Source organism: Aristolochia californica, unplaced genomic scaffold, assembly GCF_029961685.1.
Source record: "Aristolochia californica isolate CCGP_79_NKW_82.1479 unplaced genomic scaffold, dmAriCali1.0.hap1 SCAF_12, whole genome shotgun sequence".
In the NCBI taxonomy this organism is placed as follows: domain Eukaryota; kingdom Viridiplantae; phylum Streptophyta; class Magnoliopsida; order Piperales; family Aristolochiaceae; genus Aristolochia; species Aristolochia californica.
The window spans coordinates 20280353-20296716 of NW_027181793.1; the positions used below are offsets into that span (position 1 = coordinate 20280353).

General features: G+C 35.8%; 1 pseudogene; it reads right to left on the reverse strand.

Annotated features, from left to right (window-relative positions):
- The window catches only part of LOC137946296 (protein LAZ1 homolog 1-like), a 30888-nt pseudogene continuing 14524 nt past the window's right edge, over positions 1–16364 (reverse strand).

Here is a 16364-nt window from a genome sequence, read left to right on the forward strand (position 1 = left end):
TTAAAAAAATAAATAAATAAATAAACCCGTAAACCAGCAAAAATCTTGATCAAACAGAACAAAATAATTCATGCATATGTTCTTTCTAATATATCCTATAGCCATGAAAGGAGCAGAGCAATAACATTATTTTCAGGCCAACACTATGATGGTTTGATAGTCTTGGTGCTTATATAGGAAGACCCACAGCTTGTTTGTGTTGAATATTCTTCACTCATCAAGGCTTATCAACCAAGTATTCAATTCCTGATAGAAATCAATTTTTCGTCAAACAAATTAATGGGAAAGGGCAAAATTCAGATGTGGGAATCATAATCAAACACAACATACCCTCACCTTGGTTCACAACCCCAATTCTTTCAAGTCTCCTCAAAACATGATTTCTGATGTGGGATTGTTATAGATCTCTGACAGGATGCTGCTAATTCTCCTAAGACCAACCCGTTTATGGTCTTCCAAGAAACACTTCACAAAAATCTGGCTACGAAAATTGAGCTTCTATTTTTATAAAATGTACCAAATGCACATCCAGATGAGAGAGAGTTTTTAATCTACAATGGAAATTTGTCACTGTTAGCAGCTGCTGCCAACAGGTCATCCTCAGATGCACTGGTTCCTTTGCCGCAGATCTTTAAACATGTCGGCCGTTTACAACAGTCTGTTAGGATCCTTGTTTGGCTCTCTGATGAATGAGACTGCAATGTTAGTTTCTCCCAGTTCAGAAGAAGAAGCAAAGAAAAATAACACAAGAGAGATAAGAATGTCCATTTGCATGGACACAATTGTGTGTGTGACACCTGATAAGATTTCCAAGGTGATGAGAACGAAACCTATCAAAGCAGTCAAGGTCATCCATCCCCATCAAACATCAAACTGACCAAATCATCCTTGTAATGCAAAGAAAATTGCTGTTAGTTTAACAGAGCACTAGGAGAACAGAACTTACATGCTATTGTTAACTATTAATGTTCTGTTCAGAGATACTTGTATCCTTTAAAAACTAATTTTGGAGGAAAAACCTGGGTCTCTTGACATTGTAACAGAAAGTTGTTAGTCACTATTGTCAGATCTGTATGAAGAGAGCCAATCATTGGCAGGATCTCTAATCAAAGCTGATGTGGATGTCTTGGGGTGGAAAGGGGCCTCTTCCCACCTGCCAAACCACTATCACTGGTGCTTCCCTCTTGGGAGTTATCAGTGTCTTGTGGGAACTCTTTAGACCAAGAACGCATGGGAATCAGATAATTGTCATCCTTAGAACTTCTCTTCCGCTTCTCAATCTGCCGCATGTTTTCAGAGATCTGATGGAAGGTTTTGTTTAACTTTGCAATTCCGCGCTCCATGGGCTCAACCACATGAGTCACAGTAAACTTTACATCATCAAGAATCTGACAGAGAAACAGAGTCTGTATGTTAGTAGTGGAACTCCACAGAGAGTGAGAGTGAAAAAAGAGACAGAGAGATGGTCACACAATTTCCCCACTTCCAAGAACTACATCCCGAACATTTTCTGGGAAACTAAGTTGCATATTCCTTTCGTCAGGCTGAGCAAGGACCCTTGTTGACCTTTCACTTTCTCTAACCTCCTCAGGATCAGGTGGGGCTCCAAGTGATGCATAGTCAGACATTACAGCAACATTACGAACACATCGCTCTCCTTGTTGATAAGGTCTGGCAGGGAACACAAAAATGTGCACCACAGCAGCAATGCCCATCTGTTTTCCACACAAATACCATGATATGAGCAAAATCAAAGCTTCAACTGCCAACTGTAATGATTCAATATAGATTGTGGTTCAACAAACTCATGCACACACACACACACACAGAGTAAATTAGTTAAATGATTACTTAAAAAATTTCAGACTGCACCAATCAGAAAAAGAAACTTAAAAAGAGAGTTGTAAGGAAGGGGAAAAAATGAAAAAAGAACCTGCAGGCAGGAAGACGAGGAAAAAGTTAAACACAGAATGACACTTAGTAAAAGATCCATGGTAATTAACTCAACTTAATATCCAACTGGCTAGTAGGTGATAATTTCCCTTTTATTAATTTTTTTTTTTTTTTAAATGCTTCCTTTTAAAATGCTTTCATTAACTTTACAATCATAAAGATTCAATTGTATATTTGTCAATAATTTAAAAGGTGGGGGGTTACATCTTATTGAGAAATTTCAGTCTTTGAAATCTTCAGCTTTAGAGATTAATAAACTAGAAGAAGTAAAAAAATTACTTTTTGCTGCTCAGATTCTCCTCTGCAGAGGTCAAATTTTATCTGGAATATTTCTTTCTGTTAGATTTTGATCTTTACACTTTAACATGATACCACAGCAGTCCAGATCAACCAGTCTCTAGACTTTCATCTCAATCTCAGGTTTGCATGACCTTGAAACCATTAATTTTTCTTTGTTTGTGTCACTACCAAGTTCTCAGTTGGTTTTGGTGCCTTGTATTAGATTCTTTTTTATGAATAAAAACAGAAAGGAGCCTCATATGTTCTGCTTTTTTTCTAAAAAAGGCAATTTGTGTTGTGTCTCTAGATTTCTATCCAACTCGTGGAAAAGGTGCAAATTGTGTAATGGATTACATTATACCCAGACATATTCAGCTTCTCACAATCTAGGTAATGTTCATGTTAATTCTATAGCCCTTTGAGATAAATATTATTTTAATGAGAAGAGAAGAAGAATATATAAAGAGAGAACAAAAGCTTTAGAGAGAGAAAGAGAGAGAGATTATACTTTCAACCCTGGAAACAGTATAATCATATGATATCAAACTCCTAGTTTTAGTGGGATTCGATCTGTCTACATCAAGTTATCAAAGTTTACATCATATTCAGTCCAGAATAACTTCCTTCTCTCACTGGGACTCTTCTACTATTATTCAAACACATCTCCTCAAGCTAGGGCAGATAAACCATAGACACCAAATCACAGACAACTGAGCTCATTGCACTGCTTTGATAAACACGTGCAATTTATCTCTGTGATGACACATAGTGGAAAAGCAATCTAGTTCAATATATATAATTTGTTCAAGGAAAATCAAATTATTCACAATATGATGGCATCTTCATTATCACAATACACTCAATGGTTCTTCACAGGCAAATGTAATTCTTGAAATAAAGACTTCAATCAGATCGTTTAGCAGACTACATATGTCACAGCCCCTTATACCCCTTCAGCACTTGATCTTGAACCCACGGGTTGTGTTTTACCATGTTAACAAAATTCCTTACTGCTAAGGTCAAATAACTAAACGAAGATTTCTTACTGTAAAAAAAAACAGAGAAATTGAGAAAACAGAGGAGAAAGAGAAAAAATTAGAGAAAAAAGAAACTTCTGAAATGCTGCAGTGTACGGCATACTTCTTGAGGTAAAAAATTCGACCTCTCCTATTAAATAGGGTACTTCAGTGAAAATCTTGTACAATGAGATAAATACCCCTCTAGTCTAAAAACACTTAGATCTCCTATAATACAAGACATATTAACCTAAAATCTTATCCTAAACCTGGAGGGGAAATACATATGTAAAATTACTAAAATACCCTTGATATATATATATATATATATATATATATTTTTTTTTTTTTTTACTTATTTATATTTTTTATACATATTTATATATTTCAAACTCCCCCTAAAGTTGGAGCATATATGTCAAGAAGCCCCAACTTGTTATAAAAATTCTCAATTTCTCTTTCCTAAAGCTTTAGTAAAAACATAACCAAGTTGATCCACAAATTTAACAGAGGGAATGACTACAATTCCACTCATTACAGCATCACGTACAAAATGACAATCAATCTCCACATCTTGACTCTGTTCATGAAATACTGGATAACTTCAAATGAATATTGTGGCCTAGTTATTGCAAATTATTTTCACAGTGTCAATGGTAGGAAAACCCAACTTTTGTATCACTGATTTCATCTATAGAAGTTCACTAACTGTGTGAGCCATTGTTTTGTACTCTGCTTTTGTACTAGAACGAGCTACCACATTTTGTTTCTTGCTTTTCCAACTAACTTTATTTCTTCCAACAAAAACACAGTACCTTGAGGTAGATTTTTTATCCAATTTAGACCCCACACAGTCAGTATCCGAAACCTAACCTGTAAGTGATTATGTGATACTTACATTAACCTTTTTCCTAGTGCACCTTTCAAATATCATAATATCCATAAACTGGTTGACTATGCTCACTGCAAATAATATGTCAAGTCGAGTTACTACAACATAAATAAGTTTGCCAATTAACCTTTTGTACATAGTCTTTTCTTTAAGCTTGGCACCGTCAACTGCATGGAAACTAGGGTTTACCTCCATTAGTGTCTCAGTAGGCCTAGTTCCCAATAGTCCATATTCATGAAGCAGATTAGTAACATATTTTCTCCATGTGAGGACAATTATGTGTTATTTTTGCCACCTCAATCCCTTGGAAATACTTAAGAGAACCTAATTGTTGATTTGGAAATGTTTTGTAAGATGTTGTTTTTCTTCAATGCCTTCCAAATCACTGCATGACAGTACTACTATGAACAATACAATGAACACCAAAACAATGCAAAAGGAGGTTAGCCCAATGACATACGATACAATGAACACCTAAATTCCATAAGATTTCTTCAAAACAAACAATGAGTGATCAAAGTGACTTTTAGCAAACCCCAATGACATAACTACTTGACCAAATTTCTCAAACTCTGCTTAAAGTTGTAGATAACTTTATGTATTCTACATACCTTCCCTATTTCCTCCTAAGCAACATACCTAGGAGGTTTCTCCATATAAACCTCCTCTCCTAGATCATCATACAAGAAACATTTTTAATATTCAATTGGAATAGTGGCCATCTCTTGTTAACAACTTCAGAAATCAAATTTTGAACTGATGATAGGCGTGCAACTAGCGAAAAGGTTTCAAAGACATCCACTTCATAGGTTTGTGTAGCCTCTAGCGACGAATCGGGCTTTATATCTCTCTATAAAACCATCAACCTTGTACTGTACTATGTAAGCCCAACGACATCTAACTTTTGAAGCATATGGTGGAGGCTCATATAATGTTATGTTCCCCTATCAATTAAATCTTCCATTTCTATATCTATGGGCTGTTTCCAAGGAGGAGAAGATGAAGCTTCCTATAGGGAAGGAATAAAACAACAAGACAAGGATAATGCAAAAAATATTGAAGAAACTAGACAATGAATCAAAACAAACAAATTCGGAAATCAGATATCTAGTTCCATGTTGAGTACAAGCTAGAACATCTTTTTAAAGTGAAACAGGAAGATGTAAATCACATACCTCAAGACCGGTAGTCAAAGAAGACACATGAGGAGGACAGGGTCCCTGTGTGATGGCCTTAGAAGGTGTCCTTCATTTATAAACCTGCGGTGGCTGCAGTGTTGACGGATCAACAATTGGCACAATGCTAGGAACATCATTCACTGGTTGAGGTATACAAGCATCTACTTCTAGTGAAGGTGAAGCACCAAATTCAATAGATTGTGAACAAATATGGGACATCTTCAAAGATGTAGCATTTTAATAAACAAAAGTTTTCCAAGTTGTTTGACAGTAAAATTTGTAATCTTTTTGAGTACGGGAATAACCCAGGAGTAAAATTCGTACCCTTCTTTATTACGGGAATAACCAAAGAAGACACATTTTTTTTTGAGAAACCAAGAAGACACTTGACCAATCAAGGAGATAACTTATACAAAAGGTTGACATAGTATATAGACATAACACAAACCCAAAAACCACGAGAATTGAGAGAAAAATAACTCACTAGTAGGCTTGAGAATTTGTAAAGGAATCTTACCATCAAGCACAGATGAGAGCATCTTAAGTTGAGATGATAATACAAAGGACAGAAAAAAAAAATGTCAAGAATCTATGACTTATACACAAAATTTTATAGCATGGAGAGGGGTTATAAACCTCTCATGCAGTTTGTAGGTGAGCTGGAAGGGGTTTGGTAGCAAATCATTATCATCCTCTCGATGTGGACATGTCCAAGTTGAAAAGACAACGAGATGAAATCAAAGTGACACAACTTTTGCATGCTATTGGTCTCGCTTATGAGTCTGCTAGAGCTCAGATTCTTGCTAGAACAGACAAGCCATCTTTTGAAGACACAGTGGCTAGCTTTATATGAGGGGAACCTGCAATGTCGAATGCTGAAATGAAAATGAAAATTCTGCCATTGTGTCCAATGCTTCATGTAACTCAGCTGGTAGAGGTAGTGGACAGCAGGGGAGAGATAGAGAGATCAAGGAAGAGGAAATCGACAAAGAGAACCATGTATTCATTGTGGCCGTTCGAATCACTTCTCTAATAAGTGCTAGGATTCAGTAACCCAGTATGGCAAATCAGGTTGGTGCAAAGGAAGTAACAAGATCTGATATGGTGACTGTGAGAAAGTGTGATCTTCACGGATTTGAGCAGAAATTTTTACAGCATTCACAATCCTCACACAATAATCAGGCATCTTCCTTTTATAATGCAGCAGCCACTTTAGCTCAGAGAGGTATGTCAGCCCTTCTGGCCTCTTAATCTCCCTCTTCCTGGATATAATTGTTTTTTTGAGGGGGAAAAGTCCCACATTAAAAAATGAGAAAATTTTTTTTGAGCAATAAGCCTCCTAAATGGCTAGTCATTTGGACTGAACGGAGCTCAAACCAAAAAATCAACATGGTATCAAAGCAGTTTGTGTGTGTGGGCTAAGGCCCAGTTTATGCTCCCCAAGTTATCTGTGTGTTGTGGCTCCATAAGGTAAGAGACTATGCGTTGTGGGCCCCTTCAAAGAGTCTGCATACCCCTTAAGAGGGTTTGTGCCCACGTCTCAAGGCCATTATATGTAGGCCTGGACATGAGGGGGAGTGAGTGGGAAAAAAAAGCCCACATTGAAAAGTAAGAAGAAATTTTAATAGGTTATAAGGTTGAGCAATATGCCTCCTAAGTGGCTAAACATTTTAGGAAAAAACCAGGCTCAACCTGAAAATTCAACATGTTTGATGTAATTCATGTGTAATTTCTTCTCTCTCTTAATAAGATTTTCATTATTTTCAAAGAAAAAACGGTAGATCATCAATTTATCAATAGGACAATTATGAATAGGAAGACCTAGATTTTGTATGTTAAGCCAAAAAATCAGGTAAAAGACATACTTATCGAAGCCTTGAGGAGGCGTATTCATCATCTTGTAAAAAAATGGGCATAATAGGCATACAAGCTCCAACTTAAGAAGAAGTATCTAGTTGTACTTGTTAAGTTGGGTCTAAGGCCCATCCCAAAACGACTAGCCACCTTAGGAAGCCTCTTTCTCAACTAATAAACTCAAGATATTTGTACTCACTAATCCATGTGGGACTATTCCTTAACACTCCCCCTCACGTGTAGACCCACTTTTTGTGGCTCTACAAGTGGATAATTTAGGAGTAAGTAGTTTAGGTGTAGGCCCTCTTTTGTGGCTCTACAAGTGAATAGTTTAGGTGTAGGCCCTCTTTTGTGGCTCTACAAGTAAATAGTTTAGGTGCAGGCCCACATATTAGGAAGCCTCTTTCTCAACTAATAAACTCAAGATATTTGTACTCACTAATCCATGTGGGACTATTCCTTAACAATACTAATTCTAGATCTTTACTATTTTATGACTCAGACTTATGATGTACTCTTCTTAAGTTATAAGCCTCTTATATTTTGCTCAAGTGAGTAATGAGATATGCAAAGAAGCCAACGAGACTAGCTTTTGCAGCTCAAGATTATTTTTCGTAGCAGAGTTACTTCTCTTAGAAGGGTGCCTTCTCTTCTCTTTCTTCTTTCAGGTTTTCTGCTTCTATTCATTACACATCAATCACAATTAATAAAAAGAAAATGTTAAGGACTACAACAGATATCAGTAACACAAACTTGTACCTCAATACAAATTATATAGTCCTGAATACGAGTTGCCAACTCTTGAGCCAAAGAGCTTCGAAGAACTCCCATTGAGAAGAGAAATGCAATTACAACACCTTGCCACCATGTTAAGAAGACAATGGACTTGACAACAAGAAACTTGGCAAGAGGTTTAATAGGTTCTAACATTTCCTTGGTGACCGAATAGAACTGTATAAGGCAATAAAGAGCCCAAGTCTGGCTAAAATTGAGAATCACAGCCAAGTAAAGGTAACTGCATGCAGAAAGCATGTAATATCAGATAAATACATCATTTTTTGAGTAAAGACCATTTTTTTTTTTTTTTTTTTTGAAATGATGAGTAAAGACATCATTACTACCATATTGTTGCATTAATCACAAATATCTTATCCTTTCAAAAGAAATTAATTTAATTTTGGTTCATGCTATACCTTATGCCCATGCTCTTTCTTTCGTTATACTTGGAAAGAATGCAAAAGAACAAACAATGTGAAATTGAAGCATAAATTGATATGAAATTGACATTTACAATCACCAAAAAAGACAAACAAAAATGTTTTGAGGATTAGGCTAAAAATTTAAAAAGGTGAATACAACCTAAATTTCTTTTGGAAATATTTATGTCAAAGCTTAAAATTGCAGATAGACGTACCCATATGTCCACTCAAATTGGCCTTCTCCATATAACCCATAATGTTCTAAGATAATTGCTAGAGAAGCACATATCATCTTCAATATCATCTGACAGAAAGTAAAACTAAGTCAATAAAAATTCAAGCAAGATACAGAGGACTACCATCAAAACATGAAGAAAGAAAACACATACATACTGCACAATCCCAATTTTTACAGCTTGGTAAAAATCAGCACCAAGGTACCATTGCCTCACTAAGCAGTTCAATGGAAATGGATGTTTCACCACTCCTGCATATGCAGCTTCTAAAAGTGGCATACTGGAAGTGACCTGGTTTTCACATTCCATCAGTTTTACCGTAGTTTCCTCTCCACCTAGAGCAAAATACAACCTTCTTCAACAAAAATTCCCAAAAATGATCACTCACATGCCCAAGCATGTATTCATCAGTTAAATAAATGAAATTTTTCAATGAATGAAAGGAAATTGAAAGAAGAATTAGAGATGAAATTCTTGGCATAAATACAGACCGCCTAGATCCAACAATTGATGATCAACAGTAATTCTACGTAAATCTAGAGAGACTATGACAACTCCTCATCCATCAAGAAAAAAATCAGCCGGTTTCATGGTATACTACTCAAATGTATTGCACGTAGAAATGATTTATACCACACCTATTTATCATAGGCCGACCATACACGAAATGTTTCAGTTGATACTACAAGAATAGAAAAATAAGCTAAAGAAAAAGGATGATCATTTTTTAAAATTTTTTTTTTCTTATCCAATAACATTTAAGTAGTAGACCATTATTGTTTTATTTTCAAGTTGTTCTCTCACCATATGTCAATGTTACTTCAATAAGACGGGTATGACAATAGTATTGGCGTCTAAAGCAGATTCATTTATGTTAAAAGTACAAGATCTCGGCCTGGGTTACGTCAACACCACAGTAGCCAGACATTCTGAAATGCTTAATTGACAAACTTATACTAGTTTTTTGAATGGAAATTCATTAATCAGTAAAAAAACAAAACAATGAAGGTGGAGAGCCATAAGAAGCTCTCAAACTAAAAACAAACAAACAAACAAATAAGACTAGAGATGCACAGCATGCCCTATAATAAAAATGTTGATGACAAGTACCTTCTTTAGGAACTTAGAAAATGTATAAAGGGTAATTTGGTAATTTTACATGATCTACACCTACTAGTAAGGGTACTGCTTTACTCAGCATGCTTAGGTGTCTCTATGGTTTCATTTTTATGTATTATGGAGGTATAGAGAGAGAGTTATAAGAAGTTACATGTGTAAGGATATTAGTGACTTTGTACACCTCTTTTCACTTAAGTTATAAGAAGGTTAGGGGTTGATTAATAACCTTAAAGAGAGCAACTTTTTTGGCTCACTTGCAGCAGCCGTATCTCTCCTCTTTCTCTCCCTCTCTCTTCATTAATCTTCTTTATTCCATTATTTCATATGGTATCAAAGGAATAGATCTTGGTTACACACACGTGAAGCTTCCTTTATCCTTCCATTGAATCCAGCGATTTCTACAAAAAGGGTGTTGAAAAACTAATACAAGGGCATTTTGGCCATTCCACCTTACCCTCGATTTTAGATTTTGATGTAATCTTATTCCCTATGTTGAATTATGTCTATAGTCCACGTTTCATGTACAAAGAACATGTAGAGTAGGAGATATAAGAAGATTAAGGTTTCACTTAAGTGAGGGGCATTCTTTTATTTTTATGATAGACACTTAAATATATAGGTTGGGTTGTGCACGATCCCCAACACAGCTCATAATCTTGAGTTTTTTGGGTTTCAACCCCCTTGGCGGCATTGAAAATCCTTTCATGAGAGTTTACAAAAAAAAAAAAAAAATCCTTTCATGAATCTTTCATTGTAATGGATCTTTGGCAAAGCAAAGGGTCACCCTTTAATCTTTCATTGTAATGGAAGTTCCACTTGCCTATCCCCTTGTAGTTTTTTGGCGTGTTTTTGGATGACAAGACTAGAGGAGGGGGCCTATCCCCTTGTAGTTTTGTTCTTTAGCTTCTTGCCTTGAATAAAATTCATCCTTTTCAAAAACAAAAAAGAACAAAAACGTATATAAACGAACCTAGAGGCTAGATAAAAAAACAGAGGGAGAATTAATTATTTTAAGGAATAGTCCCACATATATTAGTAAGTACAAAGATCTTGAGATTATTAGTTGGAAAAGAGGCTTCCTAAGTTGGCTAGTCATTTTGGCAAGGGCCTTGGACCCAACTTAACATGGTATCGGAGCAGGTACTCATATGTAGGTCTCCACCTAAATTATCCACTTGTAGAGCCACAAAATAGGGCCTACACCTAAATTATCCACTTGTAGAGCCAAAAACGTGGGCCTACACCTAAATTATCCACTTGTAGAGCCACAAAAGATGGCATACACGTGAGGGGGAGTGTTAAGGAATAGTCCCACATGGATTAGTGTACAAAGATTTTGAGTTTATTAGTTGGAAAAGAGGCTTCATAAGTTTGCTAGTCATTTTGGGATGGGCCTTAAAATACAACAAGAGTTAGAAGATCAAGCCATGCCAGACATTTTTACCCTCGAAAGGCAATAGGTTAGATGAAATCGACAATCTCGTTTTTGAAGTTATATGAGAAGAAGAGAGCATTTACCCATACACTTAAAGATGAGTTACAAAGAAGAGCCTAAAGTAGCTGAGGCAGCAAGTCTTCGTTTTTTGCTAGCAAGTAAATACATGCATGAAGCTTTATTTTGGCCTCAATCTTGCTTATGTGAATAAACAAAGAAATAGATAACTAATGTAATTCTGGAGCATAGTGCCATCTGTCAGAAAGTTCAGCAAATACAAGTAGACTATTGTAACCCCAAGCAAACTAGTAACCAGAATCACTGAAGGAAATGCATAATCTAATAAATAAGTATATATCAATATGATGCAGAAGTTTACAAAATTTTAGGGGCGAATCTGCCCATTCAGAAAATTACCACCAGCAGGCTATTCAATTGGAACTTACTTGGCCAGAGACTGATAGAACAATCACAAATTATTACTGAATCATCAGTTTAATGCTAAACATAATATTATATCTAAGTCACTGTGCTTCAAGTCAACTGGTAAAGAGAAATCTTTAATGGCTAACAAAAATTTCTGAATGCACAAGATTACAAATGTCAAAACGTACCTAAGCATGCTATCAAATATCTCTCAAAGCAGTACAGAGCAAAAGCTTCATAACAATCACGCATTACTTGAAAATTGAATGCAGCATCTGAATCCACCAATGACAAAAACTGCAAGGTCAACGAGAAGAGAAATTTTCTGTAAAGATTTTGAAAGAACCAATAAAAAAAAAGGCCGAGTGTAACACTTAAGCTGCATAATTACAGTAAGTACAAACCAAGATGTGAACCAGTCAAGACAGAAAATAAATTAAATTACATTAAATTAAATAAAAAATCAATGCAACAATTTGTTCAAATTCCAGATCTAACTAGTTTTCAGTAGCCACACTGTTTTTGCCCATACACTGACAATTGCACACAAGAGTTGACCTAGAAACCCCGAGTGACAACTGAGCTAAAGGCCCAAATCACTTTTGCTTATTCTTATTAATCATTGAACATATAACCATGTAATCCTTAATAGTAAGGAAGAATGGAACATTCTAAAAAGAGAAAAACAGCAAAGCAATGGCATGTCTTCTTTCAGAAACTTTAACTCTTCATCTACAATGACCAACAAACTTTTCCATTTTCTCCAATTATGTGTGAATAAAAAAGGCAAAGCCTCTTTTGAAGGGACAAATCTGATTGGGATAACTAGATCCACAAGAAATTAGTTAAAAAAAAAAAAAAACTAGATCCACAAGAAACACAATAGATGGAGAAAGAGGTTTTTCTCACCCAATATCCCATGATTCTTAGAAAACAAAATAATTAATACAGAAAAGAAGCCAAAATGAAATACTATGCTCTCACTCAATCATTACTCTGCAAAAGTTAAGAACTTCTAAAACCCACCCAGGCATTATAGCAACATATGTTTATTGATCATGGCAAGCAAAGCAGCATATGTTTAATTTCTTTATTCTTTTACACATCAATGCTCTTATGAAGCTCATACATACCAAAATACATAGAATCATACTATACAAAAATTTAAAATACATACTGATTCCAAGGCATAGACAGGTACCATGAGAATGAGACCAATCAAAAACTTTTGTTCCTACAGCAAGAATAAACATTATTTGATCAGGCAAAAGAGATAGTACACAAATAATGATGATGATGGCAAAGATGACAACAACTGGTGATGATGATACAATGTGCTTATAATAATAACTACAAGTTCAACAAAAATAAAAATAACAATTACACTTTCAGACTGCAGATAATCAAAGGGGAATCAAAAGATTCAGTGATAAAAAAAAGATAATAAAGCTTACCTCAGGCTGATTATAAACAGCTAAGTGCTCAATAATAAGAAACATTGACAGCACAAGTGCGACAAGCACAAATATCCCTGCACTTAACATCGGCCAGCTGTGTAACATTTTCAGTTCATTACCAGTTTTGACAAGGAACACTGTGCCTAGCCGGCTTGAAGACTCCACAACAGTCAGAAGCGAAAATAAATAAAAGAGAATTCCCATCACTTCCATTAAGCAGACCCGTGTATACGCATAACAGACTGGGCCCCATGCAGAATAAAGCATGCTTGATAGGAGTTATAAACAACACGTACATAATGGAAATCCAAGTTTCATTACACGCTGCAATTAGGAGCATGCATCAACTCAACTACACAAACCAAAAGCATCTCTCGAGCTAAAGAGGTGAACTGATGTTTCAGACATCCAAATTCTTACTGCTTAATAGGATCTAAAGATCTGCAAGACAACCAACAACAAACAAATGAAATAAGCTTCCGCCACCAAAACTTGCCTACCATATGCCTTTCAATTTCATATTTTTCTAAATTATTTAATTGAGCCAAAGAAAATGCAGAGATGTCAAAACATTTAATTTAAAATATTTTGTTGAGCCAAAGAAAATGGAGAGATGCCAAAACATTTAATTTAAATTATTTCGTTGACCCAAAGAAAATGTAGAGATGTCAAAAACATTTAATTTCTATTTGACCATGGTTAACTTATTAAACTTTTAAAGTTTGCCAAGTGCTGAACATAAATCCATCAAGATGTTTAATCTCATTGCGGTTCACTTTAGCTGGAATTTGACTATCAACATGCTCATTGCATAAACAGTATTCAGGAGCGATTTTTTTTTTCCACTTTCTGAACTACAACGTCAAATGCCTGTTGTTAGTTAGGTGAAATTGTGTGACCCTAACTTTTGTTAGAAATGCTTGAACTTAATAATAATATCAATTGTACACAATAAAGTTTAACTACCAACTCAATATCTTAGTAAATACCACTTAAAGATCAAAATGAAATGGAGATCTCACTAAAACGAAACAGATATACAACTTTCTACAGATAAAATGTACAGAGAGCAAAGAAACGATAATAACAATAATAATAGTAATAGTAATAATAATAATAAATAAATAAATAAAGGTCTACTAGATGATATAACGGAGAATGAAAATATGTGATTTGGGGAGAAAATAGAAGAGGAAAAAGAGTTCTGGAAAAGGAGCAGCTTTGCTGCCTTGGAATCCGAGCCAGAAAGGCCCTTCCAGCTTCTTTATAACCAGGGTTTAAGTGAAAATTTACAAAAGGACAAAAATGCCCCTCAATACTCAAAATTACATATCTCCTTAAATACATGCCTAAATTGAATGAAAAATTAACTAGAGATAAAATAAGACATTCTCTATCTCATAGCCATACTATAAGAGAAAAATGTAATGTAGAAAATATGGGAAATTATCAAAATACCCATGGACTTGTATTTTAACACTCCCCCTCAAACTGGACAATAGATATCAAATAATCCCAACTTGTTACTAATGGATACATATTCACATCTTCCCAAAGGCTTGGTAAATATATCTCCCAACTGGTCAGAAGACTTTACATAAGGAATTACCACCTTCCCCTGCATAACTACATCTCTAATAAAGTGACAGTCAACCTCTATATGTTTCATTCTCTCATTGAATACAGGGTAGCTGGCAATAAAAATGGTTACTTGGTTATCACAATTCATAACCATAGGGTCAGGTAACGTAAAACCAAACTCAAGAAGCATAGACTTAATCCACATAAACTCACTAACTGTATGAGTTCAGCATCATTAAAAAAAAAAAAAAAAAAAAAACAATATGAGTCTTTGCTCGATACTCAACCTCTGCACTGGACCTAGCCACAATTGTATATTTCTTATTTTTCCAGCTTACCAGGTTGCTTCCAACAAAACAACAGTAGCCAGACGCAGAATGTCTATCCATCTTACACCTAACATAATCGGCATTAGAATACCCAAGTACATCAACTTTCCCATTCTGAGTATACAGAAGACCTTTTCTGGGTGCACCCTTCAAGTACTTCAAAATCCTTTGAGCAGCTTCTAAATGAACTTTTTGAGGATTTTCCATGAACTGGTTGGCTCACAACTCCCACAGCAAATGAGATATCAGGCCTGGTAACTGTAGCATAGATTAGTTTACCTACTAACCGTCGGTATTGAATTTTATCCTTGAGTGTAGGACCCTGGGTGTCATGTAGATTATGATTAACTTCCATGGGGGTGTCTATGGGTTTAGCACCTAATAAGTCATACTCCTGTAACATATCCAATATATATTTTCTCTGAGAAAGAACTATACCTCACTTGCTATGAGCGACTTCAATGCCAAGGAAGTACTTGAGAGAACCCAAATCCTTTGTCTAAAAATGTGTGACCAGAAATTGTTTAACTTTTGTAATACCATCAAGATCATCACCAAATAACACAATGTTATCAACATAGACAACCAAAACCACCATACCAGTCTTCCTTTTTAAGTAGGAACATAGAATAATCACAATGGCTCCTATAGAACCCAAACTGTAGTACCACATCACTAAACTTTTCAAACCAGGCCCGTGGACTCTGTTTAAGTCCATAAATAGCCTTCTACAGCTTACACACTTTTTCTGTCTCCCCCTGAGCAACATACCATGGAGGTTGTTGCATATACATTGCCTCATGTAGATCACCATATAAAAAGGTTTTCTTCATATCGAACTGAAAGAGAGACCAACCCTTATTAACAGCCATAGATATTAAGATATGTACCGACGTAAGTCGGGCCATAGGAGAGAATGACTCCAAGACATCAACTCCAAAAGTTTGCGTATACAACTCCGCTACCAACCGATCTTTGTACCGTTCAATAGAGCCATCAATATTATATTTGATAGTACAAACCTAATGACACCCCATAATAGTTGCTCCTGTAGGTGGATCACATAGACGCCATGTTCCCTGAGACACCAAAGGACCCATCTCATCATCCATAGCTTGTTTCTATTCTGGAGAGCACAAAGCCTCCTGCACCAATGATCCAAGAGGGGGAATGAGACACATTCAGTGCATGCATGCCTGTACTAGCCATCGTGGCACTTGCTGAGGAAGAAGTAGTCTCGGTAGTCTGAGAAGTAGTCAATTGACCCAGACACTGTAATAACTGTTGAATTTTCTCATGGGATCCAGTGTGTGAGGAGGCGTCCTTATCTGTGACTATAGAGTTGCCCAAGTAGGCTTACCAATTTTTTCTCAGCATTTCTCAGAAATATGATTAGTCCTACCACAATGA